The sequence below is a fragment of the Melopsittacus undulatus genome, chromosome 3 (genome assembly GCF_012275295.1).
Source record: "Melopsittacus undulatus isolate bMelUnd1 chromosome 3, bMelUnd1.mat.Z, whole genome shotgun sequence".
In the NCBI taxonomy this organism is placed as follows: domain Eukaryota; kingdom Metazoa; phylum Chordata; class Aves; order Psittaciformes; family Psittaculidae; genus Melopsittacus; species Melopsittacus undulatus.
The window spans coordinates 101,840,816-101,856,839 of NC_047529.1; positions in this window are offsets into that span (position 1 = coordinate 101,840,816).

Below are 16,024 nucleotides of genomic sequence, written 5' to 3' on the forward strand. Positions count from 1 at the left end.
GCTAACCCTGCTCAGGCAGATTTACCTCCTCCACAGAGTAGGTTTGCAATACATATAAGGTTTTCTACTTACTCTTCCTCTTCCTCCTCAGCATGGTGCTGTGTCTCCTTGTGATGTCATCTGGGCCAAACTTCCAAGCTGATGAACACATTAACATCTTGCATAACAGAGAATGCCTTGTTAGCTCAGCTAATAGGCATATTCAGGTAAGAGGTCCAAGGTTTAAAACATGCTATTCAATCAAAATGTGATTCCATCAAAATGTTTTCAGCCACAACTGAACTGAATTCATATTTTCAACCCCACTAGAGTAGAGGCATGAGAGGAGATAAAGCAACCTGTACTTGCTAGAAAAGCTGTAAGGACATTAGACATTTCAGAGTGAATTCTATCAGGCTACTCTGAACACTCAGTTTGTCTCAAGGCTGCAAAACAGCTACAAGAATCTATAATTTTCACAAGTCCCTTAAGACTTACCATTAGAATTGAAGTTTGAAAGACTTCCTAATTACCTACAGCTTGTGATTAGCACTCTCAGGACCCCAAGGAAACTTTGCAGCCACCACATGCTGCACTACTGTCTTTCACATACCACATCCTAATGAGTGACTTGGCTTTGAACTGTCATTTCACCACGAATGGTTGTAAAATATTTGTCCCACACTAGCAATTAAAGGAACTCTCCAACAATAATCTCAAGACTATTACTTTATTTTAAATGTGAATATTTACACTGTCTCTCTTTGGTTCACCCAACCTGGCAAAGAACTGCTGAACTAGGTAAGTTCATTAAGAAAAATGAACAGAGTGCATTTGCTAGTGACTGGAAGAATGCACCATGAATTCTCACACCTTAGAAGAAGGGGGAGCTTAAGGTCCACTTAAATATTCTTCTGTTATTAATACTTTAAAGCAGGAAATAATAGGAAATTCCCCCTAGTAACAGTAGTCACTAACAAACTCAGCAGGTTTGCTTATGCTGAAAACCAAAGGTATGCTGAGGTCCAGATTCCTTTCTTCCACTTACATAAGCAATGACTCTCTATTTATATAGAGTTAAAAATACTGTCTTCTTGTTGCACTGAAGTACAGTGCTTTAGAAAAATGTCTCAAGGCATTAAAAACAATATAATTATAATAATCTTCCTGCAATTTAAGCACTCAGTGATCTAGGATCTGGGGATAAGGATGAAACAAACATTTCTTGTTACAGGTCTCACCACTTGTATGTTTCAAAAAATAAAAAAAAACACCCAACCTATAGCAAAAACGTGACGAAAATCAGCAGCACTAACATTGATTTCAGTAAAGTCACTCTGGTTTTTTATATTTTAGGGTGTACCACTGAGCTTCGGAAATAATAGCAGCATCCTAGACCTACTGCCTTTAGGTCTGAAACCCTTCAATTATATTTGAATCCGTTTTAAATCTCAGAAACAACCAAAAATAATGCTATAACACAAAAAGACTGGTATTAGTAAGAGGAGACTGGAATGCTAGAGATGTCTCTGCTGGAGCCAAGACTACTGCCCTTTGTTTCTGCTGGGGGCATTGATTCAGAAATACACACTGTCTAATTAGAAGTAAATGTTCTTTCTGTAGAGCATTCTTTTTGTTTATCTAAGCCATGTGTTCATGGAAGGGTGACTGCCTGCTGCTAATGATTAAACCCAGGGTGGGTTCAACCTCTTCATCTATGTGTTCATACAAGTTTCCCAGGGAAGGCAGAGACTCCTTTAGAAAGTTCAAATACAGAGATTGCTGCAAGCATGTGGGAATCTACTTTTCTTTGTCACTTTATAAAGACCCCATAGAATTAGCTCATTGATCACCTTATTGCAAAGTGCTTAAGTGGGGGATGTTTTCACATTTTTCAGGTGACATAAACTTGTTTTGACCCTACTATGAATGAAAGTATCTCCTTTCACCTATAAGTGAACCTGGCTGGCAGCTCTGTGACTGCATATAGCTGAGCATCAGCTAGCAAGCCCCATTGAATATCTCTGGATCTGGGACTTGCCTAGCACTGTGTTCAGACAGGGGGCACTGGCTGATTCAAAGCTGGGCAAAACAAGCCAATGTTTGCCTGCAGAATACCATGGTTATCCATTTCTTTCATTACACCCTTCACTATCTGCTTCCAGTCTGACTTCACCTAGTACCATTTTCAGCTGAGTCCTGTAATTAGATGCTCACAGCAGCATGAACATCACTGCGGTCCTGGCACATGGCACTGGTCTCTACATAACTCTACATAATTGAAGGCATCTTAAGATGGAATTTGTTCCAACTGAGGTAAGATTTATTTATTTATTTAGAGATCTCCCTTATCAAGACTGTGGGTTCTTAAAGGGAGAAACTGTTTTTTTTAGCCCAGTAGATCCTCCCCTAAAGCAGTGGGATTTAGTGCTCTAGGGATAGTAGCCAAGACCTGAATCCCACTCCCTCACTCTGTGCCTCCAGTTTAGGTGCTTCTCTAGAGACACCTGAAACTCAGTTAATCTATGATTTGCTATTTGGGAAGGTAGGACGTAGAAATAATGATAGACGTATGTAGCAAACTCCTCCATGTGCGGAAATAAGAAGATTATGTCTTCCAATTTTTTGCTCTGAAAATAGGAGGAGAAAAGCCCCCAGAAGTCTTGTGTAGAATATGACTGATCATGGTTTTTCTGGTATATTAGCATTAATTTATATTTATCAATAAATTAATATCAGCATTAGCCAGGCTACCAATCCTATCTTTTTAACACACTGTATCAAAGAATGAGTTATGTTCATCCCCTTTAAGGAAGGAAGGATTATGCTTCCAGATATGTTGATACACTTGACATATGCCCTGTGACTGCAGGGACTCCCAGGCACCAAAAGAGTACTGTTTTCACAAAGCTATAATTTTTGTTTATACAATATATACACATCTTGTAATGGTAATTTGTGCATGGCACTCAGAAACTAGGTGACAAAACTACACAGCAAGGGAGAGACTGAGTGAGGCAGTTAAGACTGTACTGTATATAATATTGCATACCAAAACCCCATTCTCACAAGCAGAGCCTGTGTAAAACTGGTTTACTTTTGCTTGTTCCAATTAAAATATCCATAGAAGTTTTCAGTTGTTGCTACTATCAGATCAGTTTAAACACATAAAATAGCCTGATTTGTAAGTATATGCAATTATATTTGTGAATAAAAGCATCAAATTTGGTTCATTTAGACTAGTAGATGCACATTGTGTCTTGTGCACCATTCAGAAAGCAGAAAGGCAACTGCATGACTGTTGGTGTTCCAGATGTAACCACTAACAATTACCCATCCAGAAATCCATACCCAAGCCAAGGGATTTCAGCTCTTTTCAAAAGATATTCTTAACCTCTGCTATGTTGTCGTGGTTTAAACTAAATCTGCACAGTTCCCCCTTTGTTTCCCCTTCCCCCCCCCTCACCTTCCCACTCCCAGAGGGATGGGAAGGAGAGCCAGAGGAATACAACTCCCAGGGATTGAGGTAAAATCAGTCCAGCAATCAAGGTATAACACAAATCACTACCGGTACCAATAACAAATCAATGTTAGAGGAGACAAACAGGGAGAGAGAATACGATACCACCCGCCACCACGAGGCCAGCCCAGAAGAGAAAGAGCTCACCCCTCCCCTCCCGGCCAGCTTACAGTTCCCTCTCTGAGCCCAGCCCGGAGCTTTAACCCCTTCCCTCCCGGCCATCTTCCAGTCCCCTCCCCGAGCAGGACGTGCTGTGGTATGGAATACCTCCCCGACTAGCCCAGATCAGGCGCCCTATCTCTCCCTCCTCCCTGGCAGAGCATGAGCTACTGCTGAACCCATGACATATGTAAACAGAAGAAATGCAATGGCTACATGAGGTACTGGAATAGGTTGCCCAGGGAGGTAGTGAATGCTCCATCCCTGGTGGTGTTCAAGACGAGGTTGGATGAAGCCTTGGGTGATATGGTTTAGTGTGAGGTGTCCCTGCCCATTGCAGGGGGGTTGGAACTAGTTGATCTTGAGGTCCTTTCCAATCCTAACTATTCTATGATTCTGTGATTCTATGATCTGCACTGTAGGTCTAAGAATGACCTCAACTGCAGAGTCCTAACAGCTTATTTCTATATTTCTTACAAAAAACAAGAAACATGAACAAGATAATCTAAGGGAATTTACCTGAAAGACTATTTTTCCCTTTTCCACTTTACATCCCATTTCCCAACCCTACTATTCTTGTCTCACCACATCACTTGTAAGGATATTCACATGTCAGTGCAAAACCTGTGGTTGTAGCACAGGACAAAAATCCACTGCCTTACTGTGCCTAAGCTGACAATCCCTGACAGGCAAATTGGAAAAGGATGAATAAAATAATTCACAGACATCAAGTCCTGACTATTGTATGAACAGAGAAGATGGTTCAAAATTAATACAAGTCTCATAATATAAAGTCTCTTCACTTGTATGAATAATGGCTACTCATGCAACATGAGAATTAGATTGAGAAAGTACCATCCAGCTTAGGTTCTGAGTCAACAAGAGAAAGCCAAATCTAGCTAATAATTAAAATTGCATTCAGTTTCAAATATTAGATATAAATTGATTCTGAAACCAATGCAAAAAGCCCTTCTGGTTAATTTTGCTTCAAAGTAGCTCAAACCTGAGGATTACAGCAGTTCCGTCATCTTCAAGAAATACACAGGCATGTTTCAGGAGTATATACCTCTGCCTGGCAGCAGCCACTCCACTCAGAAGCATATAACACTGGATCTCATTCCCGAAGTGGGTAGGAGTACTTTGCAGAGTCCAAGGAAATATTCAGACAAAAAGTCAATCAAGGGTTAACGATTCTGCAACAAGTCAGCTGGAAGGTCATAGGCATTTGAACATTTTATGACTGATTAATCAGTAGATTACATATACTGATCATAAATGGTCTAAAGGATCCCTCTGCTTATTACAAGACAGCTGCAAATGATGCAGAAAACTTAGAATGAGCTCACAAATACTGTTTTTGCTTCTCCTCTATCCCAGCTCCACATAGGATGACAACACGAGTCATACGCTTTGCTTTATTTTAAGCCTTGTGACATTTGTGTGTTTTCCTTGTAGACCAATGTATAGAGGACAAGGTCTGCATAAATAAAAACCCAAAAAGTCAGATTTTTTTAACAAGTTGTTAAACACAAAGATTCACTGTTTGCTCAAGCAGTCCCTGAGACAGTGGGGCAGTAAACCTACTCCACATTCACCTTTTTTCACTCGTGCCACAAGTACTTGAAAATGCCTGCTGATATTTAGCTAAAGAGACTTTTGGTCTGACCAAACTTTAGATGCTGGTGGGAGTTTTTGTTTGCTCAATCTCTCTAAAAATCTAGAAGCATATTTAAGTTTTGCCAAACTGATTTTGGATCCTGATTTTAAACTCTGACTTTCAAGAATCTGCCCATTCTGATCTATAACACCAGCACTGTTCCTCCCTGAACTTTGTACACGTCCTGCTTCTTTCACAGTGCCTCCCAGTGAGAACAGGTTAAGGTGCATGCTAATAAAAGACTTGTGTTAAAACACACTAATGTTCACCTGTTCTCCACATTTGTCTCTGTTGGATATTTTTATGTCTTACTATTCTTTTTAAGTACTAAGACAAAGATCAACTGTCCTACATAGTCACAGTGTGTGTAGCTGAAGACATCAGCTTTAGTGACCTAAATCTGAGAGGGCACTCTGAACAAAAGAAATAACATGAATGTCAAATATATATGAACATTAATAATTTGATTAAATGTCAATCTAATAATCTCTCACTTTTCGGAAGCCCCTGAAGTATTAATCTTAAAATGAATGCAAGTAATTTGCTGAATAGAAATGTGTTTAAAGCATATATCCTAATACACTTCCAAGTAATGACCACCACAGGTATTCCAGATTAGAGCAAAGGATTCTCCCCCTCCCCTCCATGACTGGTTGCTGAGCAAAAGAAAAAGAAGTAAAATCAATTAAATTAGGAAGTTCTTCAGAGGTTTTTGTTAGTTTAGACTATAACCCTCAGAGTTTTAACTTAAATATAATGCAAATACTTTTCCCACTTCAGTGCAAAATATTTTGTTGTTGGGTAAATTTCTTTTTCTAATAATTTTTATTTATTTTAGACCTTTTTTTAACTGAAAGAAAATGTTGAAAGTAAAAATAAAAAATCACTTAGAAAATGACAAAATTAAGTATTTTATATTTCTATATTTGTGTTTGTCCTGGGTTCAGCAGTAGCAGTCATTTTTTTTCTCCTTCTTGGTGGCTGGTGCAGCGCGGTGTTTTGACTTTTGGGCTGGGAACGGTGCTGATAGCAAGTATGTTTTTAATTACTGCTCAAATGCTTGGTTTGTCCAAGGACCTTCTGAGCCTCATGCTCTGCCAGGGAGGAGGGGAGGCCGGGAGGAAGGAGAGACAGGACACCTGACCCAAACTAGCCTAAGAGGTATTCCATACCACAGCACGTCATGCCAAGGATGTAACCGAGAGTTACCCGGAAGGGCAAGTGTTCGGGGGGTTGGAGGAGGTATTGGTCAGTGCTCGGTTGGGCAGGGTGGGGTGAGTTATGGGTCGGTGGCTGGTGAGGTGTTGTATTCTCTTCACTTGTTATTTCCTTTATCATTAGTAGTAGTAGTAGTAGTAACAGTAGTAATTTGTGTTATACCTTAGCTATTAAACTGTTCTTATCTCAACCTGTGGGAGCAACATTCTTTGGATTCTCCTTCCCAACTCTCCGGGAGTTGGGGGAGCAAGGGGGGGAGTGAGTGCACGAGCTCTATGCGGCTTGGTTTAAACCATGACAGATCTTTTTGGCGCCCCATGTTGGGCACCAAAAACAGCTGTCATGGTTTAAAACCCAACCTCAGTCTCTCTCTCAAAAAAAAAGAACTACCAAGTTATTTTGCTACCAAGAAGGAGAAAAAAAATGACTGCTACTGCTGAACCCAGGACAGTGTTTTAATTACTAAACTCTAAATCTGAACAAAATCAGCAAAGTATTTTGATCTCTCTGATTGTCTATGATTATTTTGGCAAATTTACTAAACAGTGAAGCTTTTCAAGTATTCTTTTTATGATTTATTCTATTTGTTCTTCTTGAACATTCACACAAGAACACTTGAGCTCATAAAAAAGCTGGAGTGTCCTATGAATGTGCTACTTCCCTGGGAGATACCTTCATCCAAGTTTCAGTTGCCTGGGACTGAAACAAGTAGCATGCACTAAAAATGCAATGTGACTGCAGTGATCATTCCCCAAACAAGGACTAGCTGGTGAGAAATATGCTGCTGAAACATCTGCAAACATTGATTTGATAATTTGAACAATGAGAAAAGCCTGACTGTAAATGCACACTGAAAAGAGTGCCTAATGTATCAAATAAATTGTTTGCTGCTGATGGTCACCCCCAGCTCTAGCTATACATGTGCAAATAGAAACAGATGACCATATAAGCATGAAACAGAGACCTATTGTATTGTCTTGTCTACCAGTTTATCTCTAGTCAGGGACCCTCAGAATCCACAAGTGAGCCACAAGTACTTATAGACATCTGTTTCTAGAGAGGTTTAACTTTTATCTTTTCTGCAGGAGTTCTTCTTATCTGGAGGGGTCTAGTATTTACTTGCAGCCTCAGGATCTATAGCATGAAATGATAAAGCAGCAGAAAAAATAAAGAGAACATATTTTAAGATTATGGTTCCAAAGAAACAAAACAAAACACACGAAAAAAATCAGGCTTTGTAAATTACAGTGTACTACTTTCTGACACTGAACCATCAAACAATATTGTCCAGTACCAATCTTAAAAGACAGAGCTGAAGATTCTGAGCCAAAAAAACATTACAGGAAACCATTACATGTTGTAATTCAGGTTACCCATGAGCACAAACCCCATGCAGGTGAAAACAGAATGTAAACCTAGCAGTAAGCCTTACAAGGTTGTGTTAATTTGCTTGCAATTATGTGCACCTCCTCATATTGAAGTCAAACAGAAGGTGGATAAAGAAGGTGAAAGAAAAAATAGAGAATATGGCAGAAAGATTTAAAAGCTGGCTGGTTCCATGTTGTTACCACCTGTGCACCATCATTGTTGATACTGAATTCACCATCTCAAGGCCAAACTGTGCTGGCTGTGCTGTGGACACCTAGCAGCCATCAAGGAAATAGCTACAGGCATAAAATATTTTAGATCCAGACTCACTATGCGTAAGAAGTAAAGCCCAAGGCCCTCACAGTAGTCATGGCCAGAGGGTGTTCCAGCCAACCTAACATCTGGAGCACTTTTCTGTTTATATAGTACATCAGAGCAACTAGGTTCCCAACAGGGGCATGCCATGAGGAAAAAGCTGCACACAACTTGAAACAGACTGCTTAATCTGAGGGATCAACATCACTGTCTCCAGAGCACAAGTTACTTGCTGCCTTGCTGACATGGGAAGAGGAGCTCCAAACAGGTTGGCCATGACTGACAGGTTGAGATGAGTTGGAAGACCTGTGGGAACCACCCCCAGAGCAAGTGGCACACCATATCTGCCAGTGAAACAGGTGTGCAGGCTGGGGACATGGTTCAAGCCAGGACCTGGTCCTCATTGCCAAGCAACTATCATGAACAAGGACTCCTATTTCCATCTACACCCAAAACAATGCAGGCACCTTTTCCTGCCTTCTGTGACCATTCCACAGTTACACAGGCCAGAAGATTAAATTACTTTAATGCTCCCTCCACACAGCTACACCTCTCAAATATTCAGCCTGAAGCCAGCACAGCATGTTGCAGCCTGATAGGCTTCACACTGGGAGCAATTTAGACCTTGCTCTGTGTATTTCTCTGACATCTGCTAAGCTCCCACGTGGAATTCAAGGTGATTGTTTTATCCTACAAAGCCATCACTGCTTTGAGAACTTTTTAGCTTAGAAATCCCTCGTCTCTCCCTATGGGATGCTGATGCTGTCTCTCAGGGGACATGTAGCCACATGGTGTTTCAGACCGCTGTTTTTGTTGTCATTCTGTGCAAGCCATCGATTTTCTTCTTCCCTTATGACTACATCGAGCAACAGTGGATCTATTCACAGGTACACCCCTTATTTAGCCTGTGTCTTGTAACTGATTGTTAAGGTGCCTGAGGTACAGAATGAGTACCTACAAATACATTCTAAAAAGAGGGAAAATAAAGAATAAAAGAACAATTGTCTGCTGTACCTGCTGTTGATTATTCATAAGCTTACTTTATTCTCTCCCTCCCCAGTACCCATTTGAAGAGTGAGCTCACACATTAGATGCCAATGTGTACTTGTGCACATTGAGGAGGTTCAACAACGTATTCACCACTTGACTGTATTTCCTTCATTTACCACTCATCATGCTCAAAAATTAAGCATCCGGTGAAGCAGAGATATTGACTCCTTTGACCACCTTCTTAAATATCCCTCAGCATGCTCTTTCTGTTCTTCTGCTCTCCATATGATTTTCTATCTCTTACCAAACTAATTCCCTCCTCAGTTCTTGCTCAGAGATCTCCCGTGGGCCATACCACTTCTGTTTTGTTGTCAGAATTTTTTAGTGCCTCTGCCCCTAGTCTGACCCATTCATTCTCAGTGTGAGCAAAAGGACAGCCATGGAGCTGAAAGTTAGAGAAAAACCTAGAAAGCCAAATTGTTTGCCTGCATCTTGATTTGTGGTGCTGTGCTATGACCAAACTGCTTCAGCATTATGTGAACTGATGCCTTTTGTAAGAACTAGGTGTAGATATAGTCCAGCAATTTAAATATTAAACAACTAGGTGCTTTAGAAATGAGATACAGCAAGAATGCCTTCTTTTGTAGCAGTTGTAAAACCCAGCTCTCTGGATATTTTAGGTTCATAAGAATGACAGGCTGATAGCTCCCTTTCTGTGCATTCAGAAGCGCAGGCAGAGTTGGCAGATGCCTTGCCTGTTCATTAGGATACAGTGCACTGACTTTCCTGTAGCTCTTACCAGAGCAATCAGCTTGGAGACCTCCAACCAGCTGGTTATGCAGCTGTCTAATAACTGTCATATTGCTTCCTGCTAGAGGAGAGGAAGAGCTGAGGAAAATGGAGTGAGACCAATTAAAAAGGAAAACTTTGAATATGTTGCTTTTAACTTCCATCAGCCTGGTAATTCAACTTCCTAAATTAGTGGAAGATAATGGGAAAAGCCAGAAGGCAACTGAGGGCGAATAGTCAAATGGCATTGGAAATCTATGCACTGTCCATCTCTTCTATATCTTTTATTATGGTCAGTAACTTTATTATGGTATTTTCAATTCATCATTAAGTCAGTTCTCCAAAAACAGGTGAGTGGCAGTAAAAGAAACAAATAGAAAGAACTCCTGTCCTTTGAAAGGTTACCAAAATGCTACACACAGTAAAGAGGGAGATTAGGTTACAGCAGAGAGTGTTCTGGAGTGACATGAGGAGTACTTTACTACCACTTCAGATATGGAAGGGATTACATTTAAGGACATGTGGGGGTGGCAAGTTTTGTTGTGCAGCCAAAGGAAACCCACAAAATTTAATGGCAACTGTATTTTTCTCTTAAAAGTTGACATTATGAACACATTTGGGTTTCAGTAATACATCTTGTCCAAAGTGAAAATAAAGCATTTTGAATTTCATTTGATTAACCAGAAGAGTTGATTCAGAAAATTAATAAAAAAGAGGGTGTGCAGTACAGCATGGTGCTGTGCCACTGTACTTTGATGGGGTTGAGGAGTCCACTAATGATGTTGAAACCAATGGTTTTAGCCAGACTCCTACTTACAGGACCTTCTTTTAACCACTGTGCTGAACAATAATTGAAGACACATCTTGCTCTTGTCTTTTGAAGATACTGTAGCAGTTCTTTAAATAGTCACTGGCACAGAGACCAGAAACCATATCAATAACTCTAACCTCACTTTATACCTGTGAATATTTAAGGCAGATACAAAGTGGATCTACTCTGAACTTTATATTTCAATTCAGAATACCCAATAGCTAGCAGTTGAGCCACTCTCCTGGGGGACAGAAGACTTACTTGAAATCCGTACACTCTCAGAGAAGGAGGGAGAGGTGTGAACAACTCTTAGAACCCCAACAGCCCACCCAGATATCTTGTAAGAAGACAAAAAAACAGTTCCTCCTACCTTATGTTTGTGAGTGAGACTTAAATCCACAAAATGCTTTTTTTGTCAAATATAATATGGTTAAATCTGCCTAGGTTTGTTAATAATTTTAAATAGATGTGAATGCCCTTAAAAAAAATAAATAAATAAATGGAGCCAACCCACATGTGGCTGTCCACCTACAATTACATTGAAATCCCTGGATCCAAATTAGATCAGATACAGATTGCATTAAAAGTGTAAAAGCCAATTCAGGCATAATTAAATGTCAGGATAATATCGATCCCAGGAGATTTCAGTCCATGAGACAAGAACCGGATACTTAAAAACCCTAGCAATAAATAAGCAAAAAAAAGTGCAATTGACTTCTTTAAAAATCAGTTGATCTCAGGAAACATTTTGCAATCCCACTGCTTGCAAAAGTTCATCAAACTGAAATCCAACCCAAAACTTTTGTCTACTGCAGTCTTAGACTTCATCTCAAGCACAAACATCAGTCACAACTGAACTCTGTGTAAATTCTCTTCCACACAAGCAACAAGGGTATGTTGGCTGCTTGCCTGGTCTTCATATTAAGACAGCTTATTTGCCAGTTATTTGACAAGTGGAATCAAGGGTCAGAGAGAAAGTCTGGAGTGCAGAGAGATGACAAATAGCCACGTTTCCTTCTGAAAAGTTAAAATTACTTTTGTGCAGTGTATTAATTCATTTTGTGACAAAGTGAGAGGTAGTGGATTAGCTTATCTATGGTGAAACCTCACAAAATATACCATGAACCTGTCATTTTCCTCATTCTCCCAGACCTCTGAAGTAAGTTGTCTTACCAGCAATCAGACCCTATACTTCATTGTAAACAGCACTGAGCAAACCCATTGCAAAGCTGCTCAGAACCAAATAGGATCCACAAAAGTCTGTGCTCAAAACAGAGCAGAACAGAACAGAACAGAACAGAAAGGAGGGGGAAATGAAAAAGACACTGTGCTGGGAAGTTCTCTCTATTTTGGGGTCTTGAGGTATGCCAGAAGAAGGATATCTAGAGAAAGAGTACAGGAACAATAGAAAGGAAGTGGCTATGCTGACACCATCTTTGCTTAACACTCTTCTCAAGATGTTGCAGATGAAAGTACTTTCAGGACTTGAATGTATAGGAGTTGATGCTACTTGGAGCCCTGGAAAGCGGAGTTTAAAGCATTTGCTTATTAGCAAGCCCTGAACAGTCAGGCATCATGAGTCAGGACCCAAAAAATAATAAAGTTTAAAATGTTTTTTAAAATAGCCTATTTTTCTGATTTTTCCTCCTGCTTTGGGGACATACAAACTTGAATTATATTTTCCAGTTTTCCCCTACAAATGTGAATCCAAAGGATTCTTTTATTGAATTATTTATTCTTAACTGAGGACTGATATTCATGCAGCAGCCCCACCTCCACTCCTGACTCATTCCCCATTACTGTGCCATCAAATATCATGATTTTAAGATTCGCTTTTAATTTTCCAGGAGGCCATTCATTCTTCCTCAATATCAAGCCAGTAGCATTTGTTCTCTGTGTGTTTGCCTCAAACTGTCTCAGCTGCCTTTTCTATATACATTCACTTCTTATTGCCTACATTATTTCAAAGACACTAGGGTTAGAAATCATGACACTAGGGTTAGAAATGTGACCATTAATAGGAAATAAAAAGAATCCCAGAACAGCCAGCACTTCTTAGACTATTATTTTTCTTGTTGAGCAAGAGGTTTGTGAGATACCTTTTTTCTCCTGGTATAAATACAAAACACAACTACCAAGATGGAATAATAATGAAAAGCTGCTCCTTGGATGCCTGCAAACCTTTATTAATAGAGCACCAAGGTCCAAATTGTACTTCAGAGTGTATCAGCATAGCTCCACTGAATCTGCCAGTGCTGCACACATCTACACTAGCTTTGAATCCAGCTATCTAACAATGTAGACAAGATGGTCAGGCAAAAAACCACATATGGGGCATCTGAGTACCAAGATGCTGCTTAGGAATATAAATTGTCCAAAACCTCTGCTCTTCACATTTTATTCCCTGTTGCCAATAGCTGTAACACCTGATTTCAGGCTAGAGATTAAAGAAAGGCTCCTTTGTGGCTCTTGTTCTCTTTCCTTCCTATTGTTTTACTTATTCTCCTCCTACTCCTGTTGCAGGAGTATGCTGCTCCTTTTAGGACACATGGCATGGAAAGAAGACCATGAAGTTTGATGCAAGAGGACCTCAGGAGAAACAGGAATGGAGAAAAACAGCCAATGAAGAATGATCAGCATGTGCCTGGGTACTGAATATTTGATGAGACTGCCTTTTCAAAAGAAGAATCAGCTTTGCATAGTTTAGCCCATGAAAGTACTTTATTGGGTAGAGAATAATGTGTGCTGAAATCTTTGTTTTGTGGTAATATACTACTGGGAAGAGATCTGCAATTTCTTTCTCTTCTTGCCCACCCCCTCACATACATATATCTGTATAATGACTACCATTAATGACTACTACAGCACTTCTGGATTATTTCATTATATGGATTTATAAAGCCGATATAATTGTTTAAAAGATGATGAAAAAGTGCAAAGGCTCACTGAAATATTTCTCTATTAAAGAAATATCTGCTCTGTAATTTCTTCTTGAAAGTGAGACAATGACCCTCACTAACCCTATCACAGTTGGCTTCTCCATAATCTCTGGTTTGCCTAAAGTTGCCAGGATGAAAAAATACCCCTTGTATGTATTGCAAGATCTATTGGGGAATGCATAGTATGTCTGCATCTGATAGATGCAACATTATGGGTAGAATAGCAGGTGAGGGCATAACAAACCATTTTTTCCTCTGTGTTAAATGTAAGTTTCAGGTTTTGCTGTAAGTATTATGGAAGAGACTTCAGGGCTGCTGGGGAATTTTCGAGTGTAATGTTCTTATGGCTTTTCTACAAGTGTTATCCCTAATGAACCTTTTTGCTTTCCTTTTCCTTCAGTTGGAAATATTTGTGCAGGTTCATTATTTCAGTGAATTTCAGTATTGAAAAAGGAAAGACAAGTTGCTTTACCTTCTTGCCTGGTGGTGTTCTTGGAAATTTCTGCCTGAAGCTAGCCCTAATACACTTCTTAGCAATTTTGTGACATGAGCCTCAGAAGAAAGAGTGTGTTCTGAAATAGATGGAAAGCTGAGTTCCTAGTGGTTTACAGTTATATCCTAAATCTCGCTGGTGACAAATTTCACTCACTTTTTCCTCCCAGTAACTCTAATCCAATCCATATATGAGAGAAAGAACTGAAAACTGGCTCGTGTATCATCAGCAGAATTATTATGTGAGATTCAATTGAAATCCCAAATTTCACCGTAAGTCTGACTTGAGGAAATGAGCATTGATAGAGGACAGAACTTCATTCCAGTGAGATAACACAAAGCAGAATTTGTCTTGTACAATTCATATTACCAGTGAGGAAAGTGAATAGAAAAGCTGTTTTTTCAGTGGTGAAATAAGCAGCTTTGAGGTTGGTATCTCTGCAAGAGACTGACTATAGAACCACTGAATATTTCAGATAGGTTGAAACTCAAAACCAAGTATTTGCTTTTTGTTTCTCTGCAGTGAATAAATGTAACAACACCGTAATCCAATTGGGCTTTGCTCAGAGAAGGCACTGAGTTATACTTTCTTTATTTCAGATGTCTCTGCTTTCCAGGAAACAAATGACAAAAGACCCCAGCAGAGAGTATGCCCCACTTCATATTTCTCGTACTCAGAATAATTTCGTCTACTCAGTAACAGAGTTAATAGAAATAATTGTATAGTAATCATTGCTGTTGAAATAGTAGTAGAGTAGCTTCTTGGTAACTGCCTTATTGTACTTTCTTTAAATGAGAAATTGCTGAAAATAAATTTGATAATGTTTTGGAAGACAGGCACAGTTGGCAAGATTGCTACTGGAATTAAAAGAGAATTAATGGGACTTTAGTGCTTTTCTATACATACTGCCTCCATACAGTATTTGTCCCAGTCTATATAAAGGCTGCTAGGCTGATTTCTTGGTTGCAGATTTTTTTTTAATTAGAAAAAGAAAAAGGGAAATAGGTTGATTTGAAAGACCTTAACTGCTGCCCACAGTAGAGGTGGTTAAAGAAGATCAAAGAGAACAGGGTCATACCAGCTTTGGGAGTGCTGCCAAACACAAAGACTCAAAACACATCAGTTTGCAATAGAAAATTAGACACAGGGCCATTAAGCCTTTAGGAGACATCAGTCTCCTAACTGACACAAAGGCTGGTTTAGGTATGGGCTGAGGAGTCTCAGAAAAGCTGTTGAGAGGGGAGCAGCTGAAATCAGAAAGTTGGTCAACACACATCTGGCTTTGAAGGAGCTACATGAGGCTGAGCATAAAAGTCAATGGCTCAGGCCCTGCAGAAAAGCATCTAGACCTCAAGTAGTTACAGACATGTAAGGAATGAGGTGCATTGGCTGAGGCTGTGAAAGGATAGACTGTGTAGCATTTGTCAGCCAAGTGGTAAGACCATACACAACTATTACATAAACAGAGGAAACTCTTAAAAATTTTATCTTCCTGAGAGAATTGTCCTGACTATTGTATCCACCGTATGGTACCTTCTGTTTTGCTGCTTGTATCCTGGGCTTAAAGAAGAAACCAACCTAGCCTGAGATACTACTTAACCAGTCAATATAAGCAGTATAGTAATGAAAGTAATGAAAACACCTTATGGTACATATGTTTCTCGAACAAAAGCCATGGCTGAGATATGCAGGCTGCTGGCAGAACAGAGGAACAAACCTGCCTCTTTGTGAAGTGGATCTGATGAAGAATGTCATGTAGAGGTGAAAAAGAGCTCTGATAAACTGA